We start from the raw sequence: 17,804 nt of genomic DNA, 5'->3' as shown, positions 1-17,804 counted from the left end.
TCTTTTTATTCAGTGTTTGTCTTTTTTTTGTTTTGCTTTGTTTTTCGGTCAGAAGTGTGTTTTTAATGGTGAGACTTGTATCGTTAAGGACCAGGCGCAGTGTGCAGCCCAGTCGCGACATACCGCGTGTGTACACAGCTATACACAGGTACTTCTCGGTCATGAGAACAACGGGAGATGCTGCTGTGTGTGTCTGCAGGAGGGGGTACAGCTCGGCCACCAGAAGTTGTTGATACCACTGCACAGCAAAAGATAGGAAATGCACCATGGATGGGTTTTTTCTCTAGTGTGCTGGGAAGAAAAGTCCGCGGAGGGTCTCTGCTTTTTGTTTGCTATCCAGCACCCTTCAGTGGAGGCTTTTACCCATCATCAGGATATGTCACAACCTCTTAAAGAGTAGTAGGGGCTTGGCTGGACGCTGAACAGAGCAAAGCAAGCTGGCTAGGGTCTACCTCCCTTAAGAGTTGTGCTGCTCTTGTTTGAGCTGTCTGACTTCTGCCTCTCTTTTATCAGGTTCTTAACAGGGCACTACCTGAAGCGGACGTGTTGTTGTTACTGAAAGCTTCTTGGACGAATGGGGCTAAGTGCAGTGTAATTTCCTCCAGCTCCAGCAGCACTCTTAAGCGTGCTGTTGTTCAGATTGCATCTTGGCAGCTTGTGTTCTGCACTCTTGGATATTTTTATTTTTTCATTCCAGTAAATTTGTCACGGAGTGAAATTTAATACAGGGCTCTGAATTTAATCATGACAAAACCGATAAGATTAGTGATTATTATCATATAGGAATGCAAAAAAAAATAATACATTTTTGCTTTCTGCTGTTACCAAGCGTGTGCTTCTCCTTGGTAACAGATACATCCAATGATTCTCCAGTTGATAAAAGGCACATGCACACACACGTCCTTCCCACCTCCACGTTTTTGGATTGCTACATTTATCTCAGTCTGTTAAGAGGGGTAAAAATAAAAAGACCCACCACACACCCCTCTGTCTCAGCTCCCAGGCCTGCTGCTTTTTTTTTTTCTCCCTCAGCCTCTTGAATAACACACACTGTGACAAAGTGACAAACAGAAACTCTAGGAGAATCACACTTCCTTTCTCCTGAACTGCCGTGTCCATCTTTGTGAACAGGCGTAATGGTCTCTGAGCTCTCTCTGACCCAATCTTGTACCAGTTTGAGTTAATGGATAGCAGACAAGAGTAATTAATGATCTGCTTCACGTGAGGTCCTATCTCAGTGAGGTTTCTCCCTCTAACTGGAGGGGCAAATGCTTTCCTTCCCATTGTGACCCCACATGAGCATTTCACCCCAAGCGGAGAGCTAATGGACATTCAGCTCTTCTGGGTATCTTCCTCTGCTGAGCTTCCGTGTGGCCTCCAGCCAAAGGCAGCTGAAACATGCCCAAACTGGCTCTGCTTCACAGCTGCCGGCAGCTCTGCCTACATGGAGCCCACCATGGGTGACTGAGCTCTTCTGTGATATGAGGAACAGAAGAAAAACATCTGTTTACACAGATGCCTTTCTGTCGGAGTGCAAGGCTGGTAAGGGTGGGAATCAAGAGTGGGAGTGAAAGCACAAGGCAGTGTGAGAGTGGGGACTGACCGAGGTCATGGGAGGAGGTTCTGTGGGAAGAGGACGTTTTAAGTTAGAAGTGGTTTGTCTCCATGGCAAAGTACTTCCACAAGACTGTCGTATTACATGAAGGGCAGGTCTGCTGCTTAAGCTACTTTTGTGCCTTCTGAGGAATCTTGATGAACAGCGGACCAGGTGCTGGAGAGTTAGGTACAACTGTGCTGGCATCTGAGCCCAAGGGACACCGATGCTCAGCACAGACCTCTTCCTCCAGACATCAGGTGACCAAAGCCAGGCTGGAGTTAACAGAGCTGTCTGACACATGGCATCAGTAGCTGCGTGTGACAGTCGCCTGCTTCCATCTCTCCCTACCCACCTCTATCACTAAACTTCTCTTGTCTCAGGGGAAAAAAATCCCCCAAGAGTGATGCCATGTTCCTCCAGAGTCTCTCTCTGTAAGAGAAGATCTCTCTGTAAGGGCCTAATGTTGTATGTCCTTCCATGGGGTGAGCCAGAAATTGGCCGTGTATAGTTTTCCATTCTGCTCACTTGCAGAGGAAAAGCTCATCTGCAGGAGTGTATACTTAATGCACTTGCTAGTTGAGCTCAGCAAAGCAAAATGTGGAAACAAAGCCGTGTCCCGTGGACAACTTGCTGGATCAGTGTAATTGCTGCATTTTTCTAAGCTGATGTTTTATGAGCCTATTATTCCAGGATTAGCGCCTGCATGTATTTTGAAAGCAAAAAAGAAAAAAAATAGCAACACAAAAAAACCTGTCTTATTTTTGTCTTGTAAAGTCATGGCAAGTTGAGCAAGAGTATTGCCTAAATTTCAATAAAATTGCCATAATAGTGTGAAGTAGAGGACTTACTACTAATGTCTGGCAGCCTGGGCCCTTACCGTCACTGAAATATCTGACTTCAGTAAGGGGGGCCCAAACAGGTTTTGATTTGCAGCAGACTTTAGCAACTCTAGAGGAGTTAATGCGCATTATTGTTTCAGAAAATGGTGTGTTTAGCAATGAAATCTGTGGATTAATGAGTCCCCAGCTAGGCTTGGATCCATTGCACTGACACAATGCATTGTACAGAATCAAGGCAATGTGGGGTGGGTGCCAAAAATCTGCCATTACCTCACCCTGAAACTGCTAGAAGCTATAAAGGTCTTCAAGAGAGCATGAGATGTTATATACTGTGGGCCAAATGCTAGTTACTTTGCCAGCTGATTCAAGGCCAGTTTGATGGACCTGTGTGGCACGGGAAGCAGCAGCTCCCACAAGCACCCAGGTACAAGGGGGTGAGCTGAGGTGAGATATCTAAACCTTCCCAATGAATGTCCTTAGCATTGGACTTGAAATCAAATCTTTTACAGTACTTCTTGTGGTTTATGTTGCCATAATGTCAAGCATGTTATTATTTTCTGGGCTTGAACAATGTTTGGTAGTGCCTGATGCAATTATGTGTATTTTAGCTGAGCACAGGAGAATGTTGAACAGATTATTCTTTCCATTGCTTTTGAATATAAATATCGCAGCCTATAATCTGACATTTTTGGGTAAAAGGCTGATTTGTCAGATCAGCTCAGGCAGTCTTTATAGCTAATCCTAAGGAAACACAGTTCCTCTATGAAGAGCAAGCCAATTTAGCTTTAAATTGTGGCTCTGAAGTCCCGCTGAGTTAGCTGTATTCAACTAACTTAGGGAGCCTGTGCACAGTATATATACTCCAGGATTGTTTCAAGCCTTCTGCATGGGGCTCAGAAGGGTCAATTGCCAAACGACAGGAACTGGGCAAAGGCAGATACCACAAGATAATAATTTCTTGCATTTTTAGAGAGCTGAGATTACATTGCCATCACTGGGGTGGGGGTGGTATAAAGCTCTCTACATAGAACGAATAGATAGAGTTACCTGCTGTGGAACCTGATGAAATGTCCAAGTAACTTGATGTAATGTTGCACAAGGGCAGTGTACCAACGATACATTGTGCAAAGTTGTTATAAACACACTTGAACTGAGATTACGTTTAACTACTTTTAGGTGTAATCTTTAGCACTGCAATAAAAGAGTCAAGTTGAATCATTTGATTTCTCATCCACCAAAAAATTTGTTTGTGGTTTTATTTAGCACTATTATTAAGCTTGGGAAAGGTACGCTTTTAGTTACAGTTAGTCAAGTGGCTTCTGCAACAGTGGGAAGCAGCGGCTAAAAATACAGTTTACCAGCTTCTTCTATGAAGGCAAAGCAATTAATACTAAAAGTGGCCTTTTCACGGAAGAGTTCATATTCAGAATGCATTTCTGCATAAAACAGGTTAAAAAAAAGAAGAAAAAGAAGTGTATTTGGGCACCTTGGAGGTGCTGGGGTGGGTAGGTGGGCAGAACAGCCACCCTGCAGAGAGCTGTAAATGCCTTTTTTGCCCCCGTTGGGCCCTTCTAGAAGGCACCAAAGGGTGCCTGCACAGCTGTCGCCTGCTAGTGGGATATTGTGCTGTGTGCATTATGCAGAATATACACTGGCACAGCAGGTGTGTTTCTGCGTGCAGACTTTGTACCCTGACTTCACCTTCTTAAAGCACTTTTCCATGAGCTTTTACCACTGCAGACCCCTCCACCCTCTTCTCTGGTAGGATGGAGGGGTCATGTTCTCACCTCAGCCTGTCAGGACCTGTTACCCAAAGCAAAGGCTGGAGCAGTTGGTTTTGCACAATTTCTATCTTCTGGCAACTGTTTAAGAGAATATAGGCAAGTGGACACAGAGAAATATGGACAAAAGTGGTGCCAGTAGACAACAGCAGATATTACAGTACCATATACACAGTTACATGTCCAGGTGTTAATTTTGTCCTGAGTAAATTCACGTTTTTCCTGTGTCTTCCACCACAGACTTCAGGGAATGGAGACTTGGTGGCCAAAGGCCTCTGGGTGTGTTGGCAGGTGAGATCTTGAGCCATTAATGCCTTTGGTAGCCATGCCTCCCCCGGTAATACTGCTGCTCTTCGTCTGGAAAACCAACACTGGTGAGGGCTTCCCACTGAGGGCTTCTGTGTTGGGACTTGCCATTGTCAACCTTTGTATGCATCTCAAGACCTAGGGTTGCCCAAGTAGTAGAACTGGCTTAAACCCCAGGAAGTTTGGCATATACTAATATACAGTTCTTTACCTTTGTCTGATTTCCAAGTTTTGGGGGCCACGAGTGAGTGTGTGGTCATTTTCACTTTCAAACCGTCTTGCCAACCAAATGGGCTGGGAAGTTGCTTCATTGAACAAAAGTTGAGTTTCTAAGGTGGTCACCGATGTTTCAGTTCAACCCTTTTCTTTTTTCTCCCCCAAATCTTGGGAGGTTGCAGGTAAAACTGTGAAACTTGGAATGCCTTCATTGCTTTCAGTGTCTCAGAGGGTAAAGCCACAGGATTTTAATTTGAAATTTGATCTGTTGTTTTATGTTCTTCCTCCAGTAACACTTGTACATCAGTTTTCTAGATGTGTTTGTTCTTTCACTCTTGGTATTTAATCAGTAGTTCTCTTCTTACCTGTTTCTCTACGTATATTTACATTTTATCTCTATCCAGAAGAGCTTGTTTTGAAAAATGCTTACTGCAGATCTGCACAGTGGCTTTCTCCCAGGATGGTGTTCACTTTTAGTAACAGCTGCCAACTGTTGCACCTGGGTGATGTGCCACTCTTAACTATATGCGCTGAGGGAATAAAATGAGGGTGTTTCTGCAGCCTGAATTTTGACATTTCCATGCTTCCAAGTGTTCGCTTTTACAGCTTTGACACTCTTCTTTTCTCAGAGGTTTTTTGTGTTTGTGTGCAAACGCATAATTTGTATAGAAACTACTAAACATACGGTGTTGTTAACATATGATACTTCAGAAAGTGATGGATAGTGTCATGGTTGCAATAGCATCAGTGAGGACCAGAAGATTGCTGTGTCAGCATAACATTCCCTTGTACATGTTATGGAGCATGCAAGGATTTGAGCATAAAGCAGAATAAAGCCAAACTGCTGATGTACACCTGCCTCTCAGTTTGTTCCACCTGCTAATAGTTTGTTCATCTGAAGAATAACCAGTTGCACCAGGCACTTCTTAGAAAGCCATGCTCTTCCCTCCAACCCTTTTCTATGTTGCATACTTGGTGTGATAGGCTTTAATAGGCAAGAGACTGTGTTCATTAGTGTAGTCTGTCTTCCAGGAAGATTGCTTTGATATTTTCAGCTGTAGCTTGCAACTTGTTCTGCAGTGAGCTGAATTGATGCACATGTGGCAGTTACTTATCCTCTTGAGATAATCTGCTTTCAAGTTTACATTCAGCAGTTTTAAGGACATCACTAACAGTGCATGTCAGCAATGTGCTGCTTTTCTTATAGACTGTAATAACTTTAGTGGCATATGCAGGATTGAGGGAAGCCGAGTGTTTAGGTTGAATTTACACCAGGTGTAGTTCTTACGCCATGCTCACATCTGGATTCTTGTATTTGTTCTTGTAAGTTCTGTATTTTTAACATATTTAATGATATGTAAAGCTGTATGCCTGCTTATGTAGGCATGTGTTACCTATAAATGTCATAGTAATTAAAACATGACTTGCTTTCTACATCTTGTAGTTTGCCGTGTCTCTTCTTACACCAGTGAGCTGGAGAATGCTCCCATAGCTTCATGCATTTCAGCAGATGTAACACGTTATGCGTCTTTACCACTCTGCTCTCATGAGTTATTTGTTGGCCTGCAGTTGGGAAAATGGAGGTTATTAATGAGCAGCACTTATACTTCACATGGTTTGCTTCCTTTTCCCAGAAGGAAAGCAGTTGTGAGATGGTGTGACAAACCTTTTGGTGACTGAATTGTAACAGTCTGCCTAAAACCCAAGCTGTTGTGTTGTTTGAACAACAGTATAAAAATGAGCTGAGAGTTTATGTGCTGACTACATGACTCTTCAAGGTTGTGCAGAAGCATCTAAAAGTGTCCAAAGCCAATGGCTGGGTAGATACCAGCTGGAAGAAGAATTAGGTGGATTGCAGTGTTGGTGTTCACCTACCAGCATGGGATACAACTGAGCCAAAACAAACTGGCTATATTCAGACCATCCCAAGTACTCTTCTGCTTGCACTGTAGCAGCACTTTGCATGATTTCAGCTCCAGATTGGCTTAGCTATTATTTTTAGATAAGTTGAAGAGCAAAAATCCCAAGCACCTCAATTCTTTGGTTCTGTAAAACAACTTCTGCAGTGCTTCTCCGATGGTTTGTCTGGTGGCTGATCTCCTTGAGGGTATGAACTTTGTGGTTCCAGTGTTTTTGGTGGGCTGATGGAGGTTGTGCTGAGGAAGAGAACCAGGTAGGTTTTTCCAGACAGCTTTACTGGAGTAAGAGAGAAGCCACCATCACAAGCACGACTCTGGGGCCCATGCTAGAACAGAGGCACGCCTTTCTAAGCTGAAACAGTGAATCACTGCAAAAGGTGTGTGTTGATCTGCGTTTCGTGTTGGTGCTAGCAGGGAAAGGGCTCAGACCTCTTCCTCATGGAAATGGTCTGGGAGGAGTTACCGTGATGCCTCAGTGAGACCACCTGAAAAAAATTAACAGAAAGCTGGTGCTGCCCTGGCCAAAGTCTCCTTTTCTGTCAGTGCTTTGCTGCGCTATTGCACTGCGGAGCTCTAGGTCCAACACCTTTAATTCTAGGACCAGCAGGGCTCTTCTCATGTGCAGTGCAAGATCGGTACTACTGGCAGTATGAGAAAAATCACTGCAACAAAGAGAACTAAAAAAAGCTAAGTTATATATAATAAAGTTCCTTTGCTCTCTGCCTGTTGTGGAAGATTGTCATGGAAACATTTTGGAGAATAATTTTATTTTCTCCGAATAATGTCCATAGAGCTAAGAGAGAGAACATATTATTTATATATAAAAGCTTTATTGGAGACACCTTTTTCTTGGCTCCCAACAGTTGTAAATGCTTTATCTGCTGTGTTTTAAATTACTACAAAGGAGAGTATTTCCTCGGTCTCAAAAGCAGTGGCTCTTGGGGTTTTGTTTGTTTGGGTTTTTTTTTCTTCCTTAAAGACATAAAGCTATATCCGTGTTGAAGTGCTTTAAGTCAGGGATACTTCTGCAAGGTGAGCTACGCATTTGATCACTAAAGCGAGACACGGGGACTGTTTAATATGGGACACATTACAAGTCCATGATCAGGGAAATGGAAAGCGGCATTAGCCACCAGGTTTCTCCTGTAGGGTTTGGTGTTGGAGGAATGTCATTTGGTATCACTCGTCTGCTTTTGCTTCCCCACATGTAACCTGAGATCTTCATCCATCTCACTGCGACAGAAGTTTTCAGCATTAGCAAGGCAAGTTCTGCTTTATCAGAAACAGCTGCATGGGATACGGTTCACTTGCAACCAGGACATCAACCGTGCCTTGCCATGCCTTGGCTCCAGTGGCTGCCTCTTGTCCCAACAGGAGGGCGCCATTAGGGCCACATCTGGATCGAGAGGACCTCTGTTTGCCATACTGGTGGAGTTGTGAGTAGCCATCAACTTCTGTTGATGCGAAGTAAGGACCTTGCTGGTCTGAACAGGTTTTCCATCTGCCGCAGTGACTGCATGTTAGGGTCCCCCATGCGCTTGTGTGACAGGCCCTGAAAAATGTCTTTCCTGTTAGCTGATTGTACCTCGGGTTCAAAGAGTTTTCACATTAAGTGCTGGGGAGTGTTTCAGCATGTCAGTCTTTACCTTAGAATGGGGGTCAAAAAGCCCTTTTCTGAAAAACAGCTAATACTTGGAAAGTGATACTTGATGAACATTTTACATGTCAATGACAGGACAAACCCATCTGTCCCAGGCATTCAGAGACATTCATTCTCCTTGCAGGGGATGTCTCCAGCCCGGAGGCTGGTTTTGACAAGCTCGTAAGGATTTCTTTTGGAACCTCTTTAGTGCATCCTGCTGTATCTCTGTGTCTGGCTTTCTGCCACCACTACTTCCATCAGTCTCCGCATAATCTCTTTTGACTGGTATAGATATCTTTAGAGGCCAGGGAGGTAAAAACCTACTTCTCTCCCTCAAGGGATGCAGTTATGGCTACCCTGTTAATTAGTTGACCAAGAGAGCACTGAAGGGTCACTGGAATTGATTTTTTCCACCAAAGGCGAGACAGATCCCCTCCATGACCAGCTCAAGACAAGGCATGCATTCCTTCCCATGGATGTAGCCATGCAGGTTCCTACTTCCCAGGCTCACAGGCTGTGCTCTGACCCTGTGGCATCCTTGAGTTGTACAAATCTTGCTGGTTTGGACATACAGCACTGAGGAAAACTGCAGTATGTGTGTGGGGTTCTTTTCAGGGAGGCTGGGTAGGGGCAGAATTGAGGCACCCCCCTTGCCTCAAAACCATCTCCTGCTGGTCACTGTGCTCTAAAGTTCTGGCCATTTCAGGGGGAAGAGACACTAGCAGATAAGAATATGTCTTTCAGCTGTTTGACAAGGAAATGAAGCAGAAGATGAGGGGAAGGGGGCAGCTGGCTTTATGGAAACAGCAGAGCAGAAGTATGTCCAGGAAAGGATAGTGGTAGTTGCCCATGAAGTATGATACAAAGTTACCCATAAATACCATGTGAAGTAAAAAGCATGTTGAAGAGGAATATGGCTGAGAATGGCTCTCCTCCACTGGAGCTGCTCTGTGGAAATGGATCATATCGGACAAGGCATTAGTCATAAATCAGCAATTATCCCCGCTCTGTTTCCTTCCTTCCTGACTGAAGTGAGAGGAAAGGAGAGGAGGAAGTACAGAAGTATGGGGAATGCCGTACCATATGGAAGGCAGAGCGTGAGGAAGCCCTGATAGTCTTAAAACCTTCCTGTGGTTTGCCATTGCTCTTAGCATAGTGGGAGCAACCCCATAGTATGTCCTTACAAACACCAGTGCCTTGACACATGAAAACTTGTGTCTCCCCATGGAAACGCTGATTTGACTGTGCTGATACAGCTGGCAGCAGAGCCGTGGGTGAGTTGGGTTGTCTGCAGCAGCATCAATATTTGTGTGACTCCTTATGACACTTTATGTCTTCTGCACTGAGGAGCTCCAGCAAAGACGTCAGAGAGAGCTGGCAAAATTTACATCCCTTGATGTGACTGCTGAAAGCTTCCAGAGTGTCTTGCCTAGATCAACCCCCATCTTCCTGTGTCGTGCCTTGTCCCCCACCACTCTCTGGAGGGACCAGAGACTCTTCATGTATTTACAGGCACTGAAGCCCAAAGGGATCAAGCACTCATCCAGCCTGATCTCCTATAGAATACGAGTCCCAATATTCTCATCAGGAGTATCAGTATCAATGTTTTATTGAGATATTTGCATACCTTTAAAGGGGGGAGGAATTTAAGATCTGCATCATCTCTATAAGATGTTTCTGTTATTACTTCACGGTACCTAAAAAACCACACATTGTGCATATAGCCTGTGTTTGCCCGATTTACCTTTCAGGAAGTTAATTTTAATTTTACTAGATTAGAGAGCTTTCTGTTATCAGAAATATTTTCCTCATGTAGGTACTTGCAGAAAATCAAGTCAGTGCTTAACATTCTCCCAGTTAAATATTTTGAGCTTTGGTCAGTTACTACCACAAACAGTTCTTGGACCTCAGACTGTTCCTGAAGCTCTTTTCAGAACTCTCTCCAAATGTTTAACATAATTTTGTAATTACTGGCACCAGAACTGGTTGAGTAATCTAATAATAGACCCCAGTGCCTTGGACAGGTGTAATTAATACCTTTTCTTACTTTAACAAATACATCCTGCTTATGCTTTTAAGGATTATGTTTAAGTTGGCTGTGGCATCAAGAGGGCTTATGTTAATTTGCTTATCTAAAGTACTTCTGCATTCTTTTCTGCATTGCTTTGGGTTGTAGGTAATGGTTAGATGTTCTTTTTATCCCCTAGCAATTTGGTTCATTCAAGCTACCTTGAGTCTGAAGTGTATGAGTGGGCATACTCAGAGCCACTTTCTTATTTGTAAGAGTTTATATTTCTTTGGGGGCTGATTTCAAGCTTTCCTGACTGTGTCTAGTCTGCCAACAGAGAGAATAGCCTTCTGCCTACTGAGACATTTATCCTGGACTCATCTCTACAGCAGCTGGTTTTATGTATTGCTAAGCCCAAAACTCTTGGCTTGCACTGTCAGGCACTCAGAAGAAAAGAGAATAGTCAAAGTGACTCCTCTCTACCATTTTTGATTCCTGATTTTACTGATGTCAGAGCAAATGCAAAAGCTATATATTCAGTTGTCCTACAAAGAGCAAATACAAGAAATCAAAGACCAAACGTCACTCACTATTTGAGTGTGAAGCAAAGAGATGATACTGTTTGTTTAACATCAAAACTCAATGCATCTCTAATTGTATAGCTGGTGAGCAGCCTTTGCACAGCACATGTGTGTGCACATGCAGACACACATTTAACTCAACTCTGTCCCCCCTGTTCCCTTTGTAGCAAGCAGATACAGAAGGTATCAGATTGGCCATCACTGAATGGTTACCCTTTTCTATCTGTGATAGATAAGAGTGACTTCATTCTTGTGGGAGATCCTGCCTTTACACATTGCTGTGGGTTTGGATGGTTGCTGGCTTCCTTAGAGTGAATAGGTAAGCTATAAGCAGTAACAAGAGGTTATTTTCTTGTGATACTTTCAGAAATGCTCTATGATTTTATTTGAAAGCAGTTCCTGAAAGGTGAATAGGATGCTAACATTTGGTAGTGGGCTGGGAAGCCAAGCAGGATAGCCGAAGCGAGTCCTTCCAAAAATGCCACCCATGGAGCCTCTTTGGATGGGTTCTCTGAATGGGGTGGTACAATAATGTGGCAGATGCCTCACATCAAGCATGTTACTGTTCTTACAGTTTCATTGTGTGTAGTCCCAAGATGAAAGTTAAGTTTGTGTTTCTATGACGGTGTCTTGACTCATCCATATCCAACAGTCCAAATGGGAGAGATGTGGTTTCTCTCTGTCCTGAGGGGAACATGTATGGTCCTTTCTGAAGGTGCACAGTTTATTGATTTCTGGTGTGCATTTGTTTGGATAATCCTTTTCTTCAGTGCTTCATTTCTTAAGTTATTGGAACTTGCCATAATAAAAAAAACTGTTCCTTTGTTGTACTCTAAAATTTACGAAGCTGCAACAGCTAAAGGAGAGAATAAACACTACCCAGTGAATGAAGTTGGGTTTTCTAATCCTTGGGTTCAGATGTGAAAAACAATTAGTTATATGTCTGGCTGGTTAGTTGCTCAAACTGAGATATTCTTGGAGGGATTGCTTTCAGGACTGTGCTGACCATTGTGCAGACTTCAGAGTTAGGTCTGTTTAATGTGATTTGAATTGGCCACCCAAAATTACCAGTTGGTTTTGAAAACTAAGCTCAGATTTTTGTGGTGAGAACAGTGGTAAATACAAAGCAAGTGATGCCAGACAGCTATCACTGAATGGAAAGAAGAAAAGAAAATTAGTTCATTGCATGAGCTGCCTTGGGCACTTCAGAAAAAAATAGAAAGCTGGAGATGGGCTTGCACTAATGCACAATGTAGATATGTAAAATATCTACATTGTTTGGCTCTTAGTCTCATTCTCCTGGCTAAGCTTAAACTAGATAGCAAAGGTTTGTGGGTTTAGGTGCAGAAGTCCAAGTCTCAGGCCTTCCGATTGACTGACCCCCAGCTGCACCCTGTAGCCTGTGGCTCTGAACTTCATCTGAATGGTCAAGCTGTAGCAGGCATCTGTGGCCTGTGGCCCAGGACAAAACAACAACAACAAAAAGATGGAAAAATAAAAGGGTGGAAGGGGAGGTGTTTGTCCCTCAGTAGTTGAATAGTGTCTCTAATAGTTGAAGTTGCTTCCCTTGTGCTATGTTGGTCTCCTGGCCAAATCCCACAGTGGTTGCTGGATTCTTATTCAAACCAGTTTCCTCTCAATTCAGCTGAAGCTCCTTTTGGCAGAGGTCTGCAGAAATTGCCTCCCTCTTATTTAATCTTAGGAGAGAATTTGCAGAGGGAAACAATTCAAGTGGTTGGGTAAGTGGAGAAAACTCCTTAAAAGTCCTCAAAATGTCATATACTGATTTTTCAAGGTCACATGCCATGTTCTGTTCTCGGTAAACTTAAACATGTTGTAACATTATTTGCTAAGCTGGGGCCATTACTGTGAAACTGTTCTAGTTGCAAGCATTTGATGTGAGTGTTGATCAAGACCTCTTGACTGTCACAGGGCAAACAGTCAAAGAAAACCCATTTTCTGTCAAACAAGAAAGCTTCCTACCACTGAGCGCATCCTTCTGTCAAGAGGCAGCCTGTGCAAAGACATCCAATCTGGCAAGCAGGAAACCTGAGGCTGAACTCAGACCTGGGTTCCCCAAGTGCTAATGTACTGTGTGACTGAGTCAGTGCTGGTCATACAGTTACGTGCTTTTTATTGAAGAGGAATCAAGGTTGAAGCTTGAAATACACCGGCAAAATTAAGTAGAGGAATGTTTTTATTTCAAAACCATGGCTTGAAAAAAGTTCTTTGCAGATTGGGGAGGATTGGTCCAAAGGAAAAAAATAATCTCTCGGTAAGACTGAGCATGTCTGCTGGGTAAGCAAACATCTTCCTTTCACTAACAAAAGCACTACTACTTCTTCACCAGTGAGTTTTCCAAGTGTGGCTGACGGGGTTATAAATAGCCAGCAAAAAGGGATGGGGAGAGGATGACTTTGACTTCTGCCCACTGTGCACCTGGAGGTTCCACCTGTCCATGCAGCAGAGCTGTCACCAGCTCCATGGGCTCAGCGTGCTGTTGGGGCTCAAATCTGGGAGGTGCCCCACTCGAAATGTGCCTGTTGCATGGATATATGGACACTACGCTGGGGCATGCTCAGGTTGTGTGTGAGCCACCTTCCATGTTTTGTTGCAGTTTCCCAGGTCAAGGCATGACCGTTCACAAAGAGGATGCAAAATGTATTTTCTCTGATGTAGCAGTGATCTAGCAACCGAAACCCTGGCTCCCAGCTTTCTCCAGGCAACGTCTGGTCCTTTAAACTGTCTTTTCTTGCTTTTTCTCAGGGCCTTGCTGTGACTGTTTTTGTGCAGTTTGGTGTCAGTCAGCTCCACCCCCCCGCCTTCTCTTGCAGATTCACAAACCCTTCTAAAACACTAGCTGGCAAAAATCCCCCGCCTGTGTGTGTCAAACACGTGCCTTTGTTTGGGTGATGACACGTGCCTGTATTTGCCGATGATGTTTTAGCTGCTTCATTCTGTGAGCAGTGTCACCATCTCCTCTTATGCAGAGAAGAGTGGTGCTTACACTTCCGCCTCACCTCCGCTTCAGTGCGCTTTAGCCCAACCTGAACTATTTTAGTGCGACAATCAAGAGAAGCAGCAATTGCTCATATGATGTGTCACACCAGAAACTTCAGGAAAATAATTCATTCCAACTGTGTAATTCTAGGACTTGGGAACCAAAAATATGGCCCATTACTCATCTTTTTATCTCATAACACAGAACAACCCAAACCATTTATTTATTGACACAGCAAAGGTTTAGCCAGTGTTGAATGTCAAGTGCCACTATTGCTACATATTCAGAGTAATTACTTGCTTTAGCATTTATTTCTTTATTTCTACACCAGTATTGACCCAAGATCCAGGTCAGGAGGCAGGCATGATGCAGAGACAAAGAGTCCCTACTTGGAGCTTCAGAGAGCGAAACTGAATAATTAGTGTGTCTGGAGTAGGCTATGAAAGCTCAAATGTGTTTATTTTATGGTTATCTAACTTCTACAGTATTTTCTCTGCTGAACGCTTTTTTCCTTCTGCATGAATGAAATTTTCAGGTATATGCACCCACATCTACACCATATAGGAGGTGGTGTATATTAAATGCATCTGGGCACATTGAGCCCTCACTTAGCTTGGTCTAACTCTGGATAAACTCAAAATCAGGGATATTTAGCTAAGTCAACCCTGGAGTAATCGAGTATATAGTTTGATCCCTAGATTTCCTCTATATGCCTCAGTAAACTGTAAATCAGAGGAAAATCCAAGAAACCCAAACTAGCAAAAAGAAAACCCCACAGGAGCTCTGCCTGAGAGTGCTCACCCTTTTGCCACAGCCCTTGTATCATGGGATGCATTTCCTTTAGGAAAGCAAAGTGATTCTGCAGGAGCAAGAAGAACTGCAGTGCAAGGGAAATGGGAAAGGGCACCGACTAGGAGGACAGGAGAATAAGTGAAGGGAGTAGTAAGGAAGAACACCTGGGAGCCACAGAGAGGAACAAATGCTAGAAGGTGTTATGGAGAACATCCATATAAAAGTTGGTAGGCTGCTTCTGTGTTTGGGTCAACTACAGTGTTTTATCTTTAGAGAGGTTTTTTTAAAGACCCTGGCTTTTGAAGTAGACCTTGAGATGGGGAGGGAAGGGCATCTGTATTGAGATATTTCCTAGGTGCCCTGTGCTGCAGCACAGATCTAGAAGAGGATGCAAGGTCCCATACACATCTGTCCCAGGAGCAAGAAGTATCACACTAGAGTTTCCTGCCATGTGTAGGAGATGAAAGTCTGCCATAGTTTTCTCTTTCCCATATGAAAAGCTGCTGCTCAAACAAAAGTGCTGTTTCCACCGTTGTCAACGCTTTGGTGGATCTCTTGGACCTGATACAAAGGGCCTTGAAGGGAGAAAGATAGCTCAAAATCAAGGGTAGGTCTGAAAGCAGCTTTGCTTGTCTGGTGGCATAGGTAGGGTGCCTGACCAAGTATCTGTTAAAACCAAGGAGAAAAGTTGTTCTTAAGGCATAGATGCAGCAGATGTGGACACATATATTAATGTGCTTTTTTGTAGTCAGTGAAATGGGGAGGATGACTTACCAATATGGATAACATATTCACTGCTCCAGACTGTTGATACTCCATGTTTTGTATCTGCACCTGTGGAAAATACTGGTGCTTTTTCTTTTTTATTTTCTTGCAGCAAACAATCTGGCATCTCGTGTTCCTGTAACCCATGAATTTGTTTGACATCACCAGAATAACTTTTGTGATTTGCTGTCTAAATCCGTGCACGCCTCTGTTTCTCAGTTCCATCTCATTAGATGGAACAACATATTAATTGAAGACTGTTTCCTTGGTGAATCACCTGAGGCTTTCAAAAATGGTGAAGTTAAGCTCTGATTTACCTGTTGTCTTATCTTAAAACTAAATGATCTTTCTTTAATATGACTAGTCAGGAATGTGGCTTCCAGGAGTTCATGGTCTTGATGCTGCTCTGGGCTTTACCCAGGCAGCTGTCTCCTGTGTGGTGTTCAGCCTTATTTCTTTATCAAGGGTATTTCATCAGAATGATCTGTTAGCAACAGAAATTTATCCAGCCAATAATGTGCTCAGCGATACCGACTTCTGGCTCTTAGGAGAGACTGTGAAGCCCAGCTCCTCTAGTTTTATTCTTCAGTTCCTCCGCTGATAAAACTTGATTTTGATTCAAGGCGTTCGTGTCAAAGGGTATGGATTAATTTTTTTGTCGTATTTCCAGACCATATTTTTTGTGGCTTTTGTTCTCCAAAGGAAAACCAGAATGCTCACTAATTTAACCTTTCCTTTGCTTGTATAAAAATAAAGGTAAGGCTAGTTGGACTGGGAGCTGTCATGTGTTTGTTGTGTGCTTGGCACTTTATCAAGCTAGGAAGGCAACCAGTTACGTACAAGAGAGACATGGAGCTCCTGGAGCAAGTCCAGCGAAGGGCTACTAGAATGATTAAGGGTCTGAAGCGTCTCTGCTATGAGGAAGGGCTGATGAAGCTGGGTATGTTCAGCCTAGAGAAGAGAAGGCTTGGGGGATCTGATCAATGTTTATAAGTATCCGAAGGGAAGGTGTGAAGAGGATGGGGCCAGACTCTTCTCATTGGTGCCAGGTGATAGGATGAGAGGCAGTGGGCATAAAACAAAACGTGGGCAGTTCCACCTGAGGAAGAACTTCCTTACTGTGAGGGGGAAGGAACATTGGAATAGGTTGCCCAGAAAGGTTGTGGGGTCTCCTTCCCGGGAGATATACAAGAGCTGTCTGGACACAATCCTGAGGTTTGTGCTTTAGTTGACCCTGCTTAAGCAGGGAGGTTGGACTAGATGTCGTCCCATGGTCCTTTCCAGCCTCACCCATTCTGTGATTCCATGAGTAAGTTTGTCTCCTTGTTGCCAAAGCCCACCAGCCCCAGTGCTATGGACTGTCATGATGTAGTTTGTTGTGAGTAGTTAGTTCATCAGCAGTGACGAGGGATGTTGTACAAGCTGGAGATGGAGGGAAGCCTTTTGGGCTTACGCTGTTTTCTGGGTCTTAAGGCTAGGATAAATAAAACTCTTGAGGTTTTCCCCACATTTGTTATTCCTTCTCACTGTAGTAGTAAGGTAATGTGGGGGATCCTCCAAGGCCAAATCAAGACAGACAGCAAAGATGTGGATGCAGCATCTTTGTGCCCCAGTCTGGGGGCAGATACGGCGTTTTCTGTGTGTTTTGTTGGACCTGTTCCCATGCAAACAAAATTCTTCCACATCATGTAAAATCAGTGTCATGCAGGAATACCAAGCACCGTATTCCCCCCCCACCGTCCTGACAAAAAGCAGCTGTCACTTGGGTAATGATGGGTGAGCTGAGGGTCTGGGTGTGTGCAGTGAAGGACTTCCTTTGTTGTAGAGCTCTGAGGAAATGAGAAGCCTGGGAGGAGGATTTCATGATGCCTTTTGTTGCTCAGCCTGGCACAAGCTGTTAAGTCTTTGTCTGGTGCAGATGACCTGGAAGTCTGCAGCACCCAATCTAAATAAGAAATCCCAATAAATAAATAAATAAGCGTCTATAAATTTGGGGCAGAAAAAGGAAGATACTTTTATTGCGACTATTTAGTGAATCCATTAAAACAATGAAAGGAATCAGATTCTTTAGGCGTAGAACAGAGCAGTATCCTAGCTGGTCCCAACCTTTTGTTCTCATGTGGCATTCTGCACCAACAATGAAAAGGAAAACTCTTGGATAGGCAGTAGCATGTGCTATGTTGTAGAGTGTGGTACAGAGCCTCCTTAGTTATATTATGTACTTTCATGATAAGGTTCAGTTGACTTGGACAGCAGTGAGCTTGTGTGCCACTGAGAACTTGCATTAGAAAACCAGAGTTTTGCAGAGTTGCTTAGTTCTAGAAGTCACAAGGGGATCATCTTTCCTGTACCTTTTT

Source organism: Nestor notabilis, unplaced genomic scaffold, assembly GCF_000696875.1.
Source record: "Nestor notabilis isolate BGI_N333 unplaced genomic scaffold, ASM69687v1 scaffold10682, whole genome shotgun sequence".
Lineage (NCBI taxonomy): Eukaryota > Metazoa > Chordata > Aves > Psittaciformes > Psittacidae > Nestor > Nestor notabilis.
Note: the sequence above shows the minus strand (reverse complement) of the source record.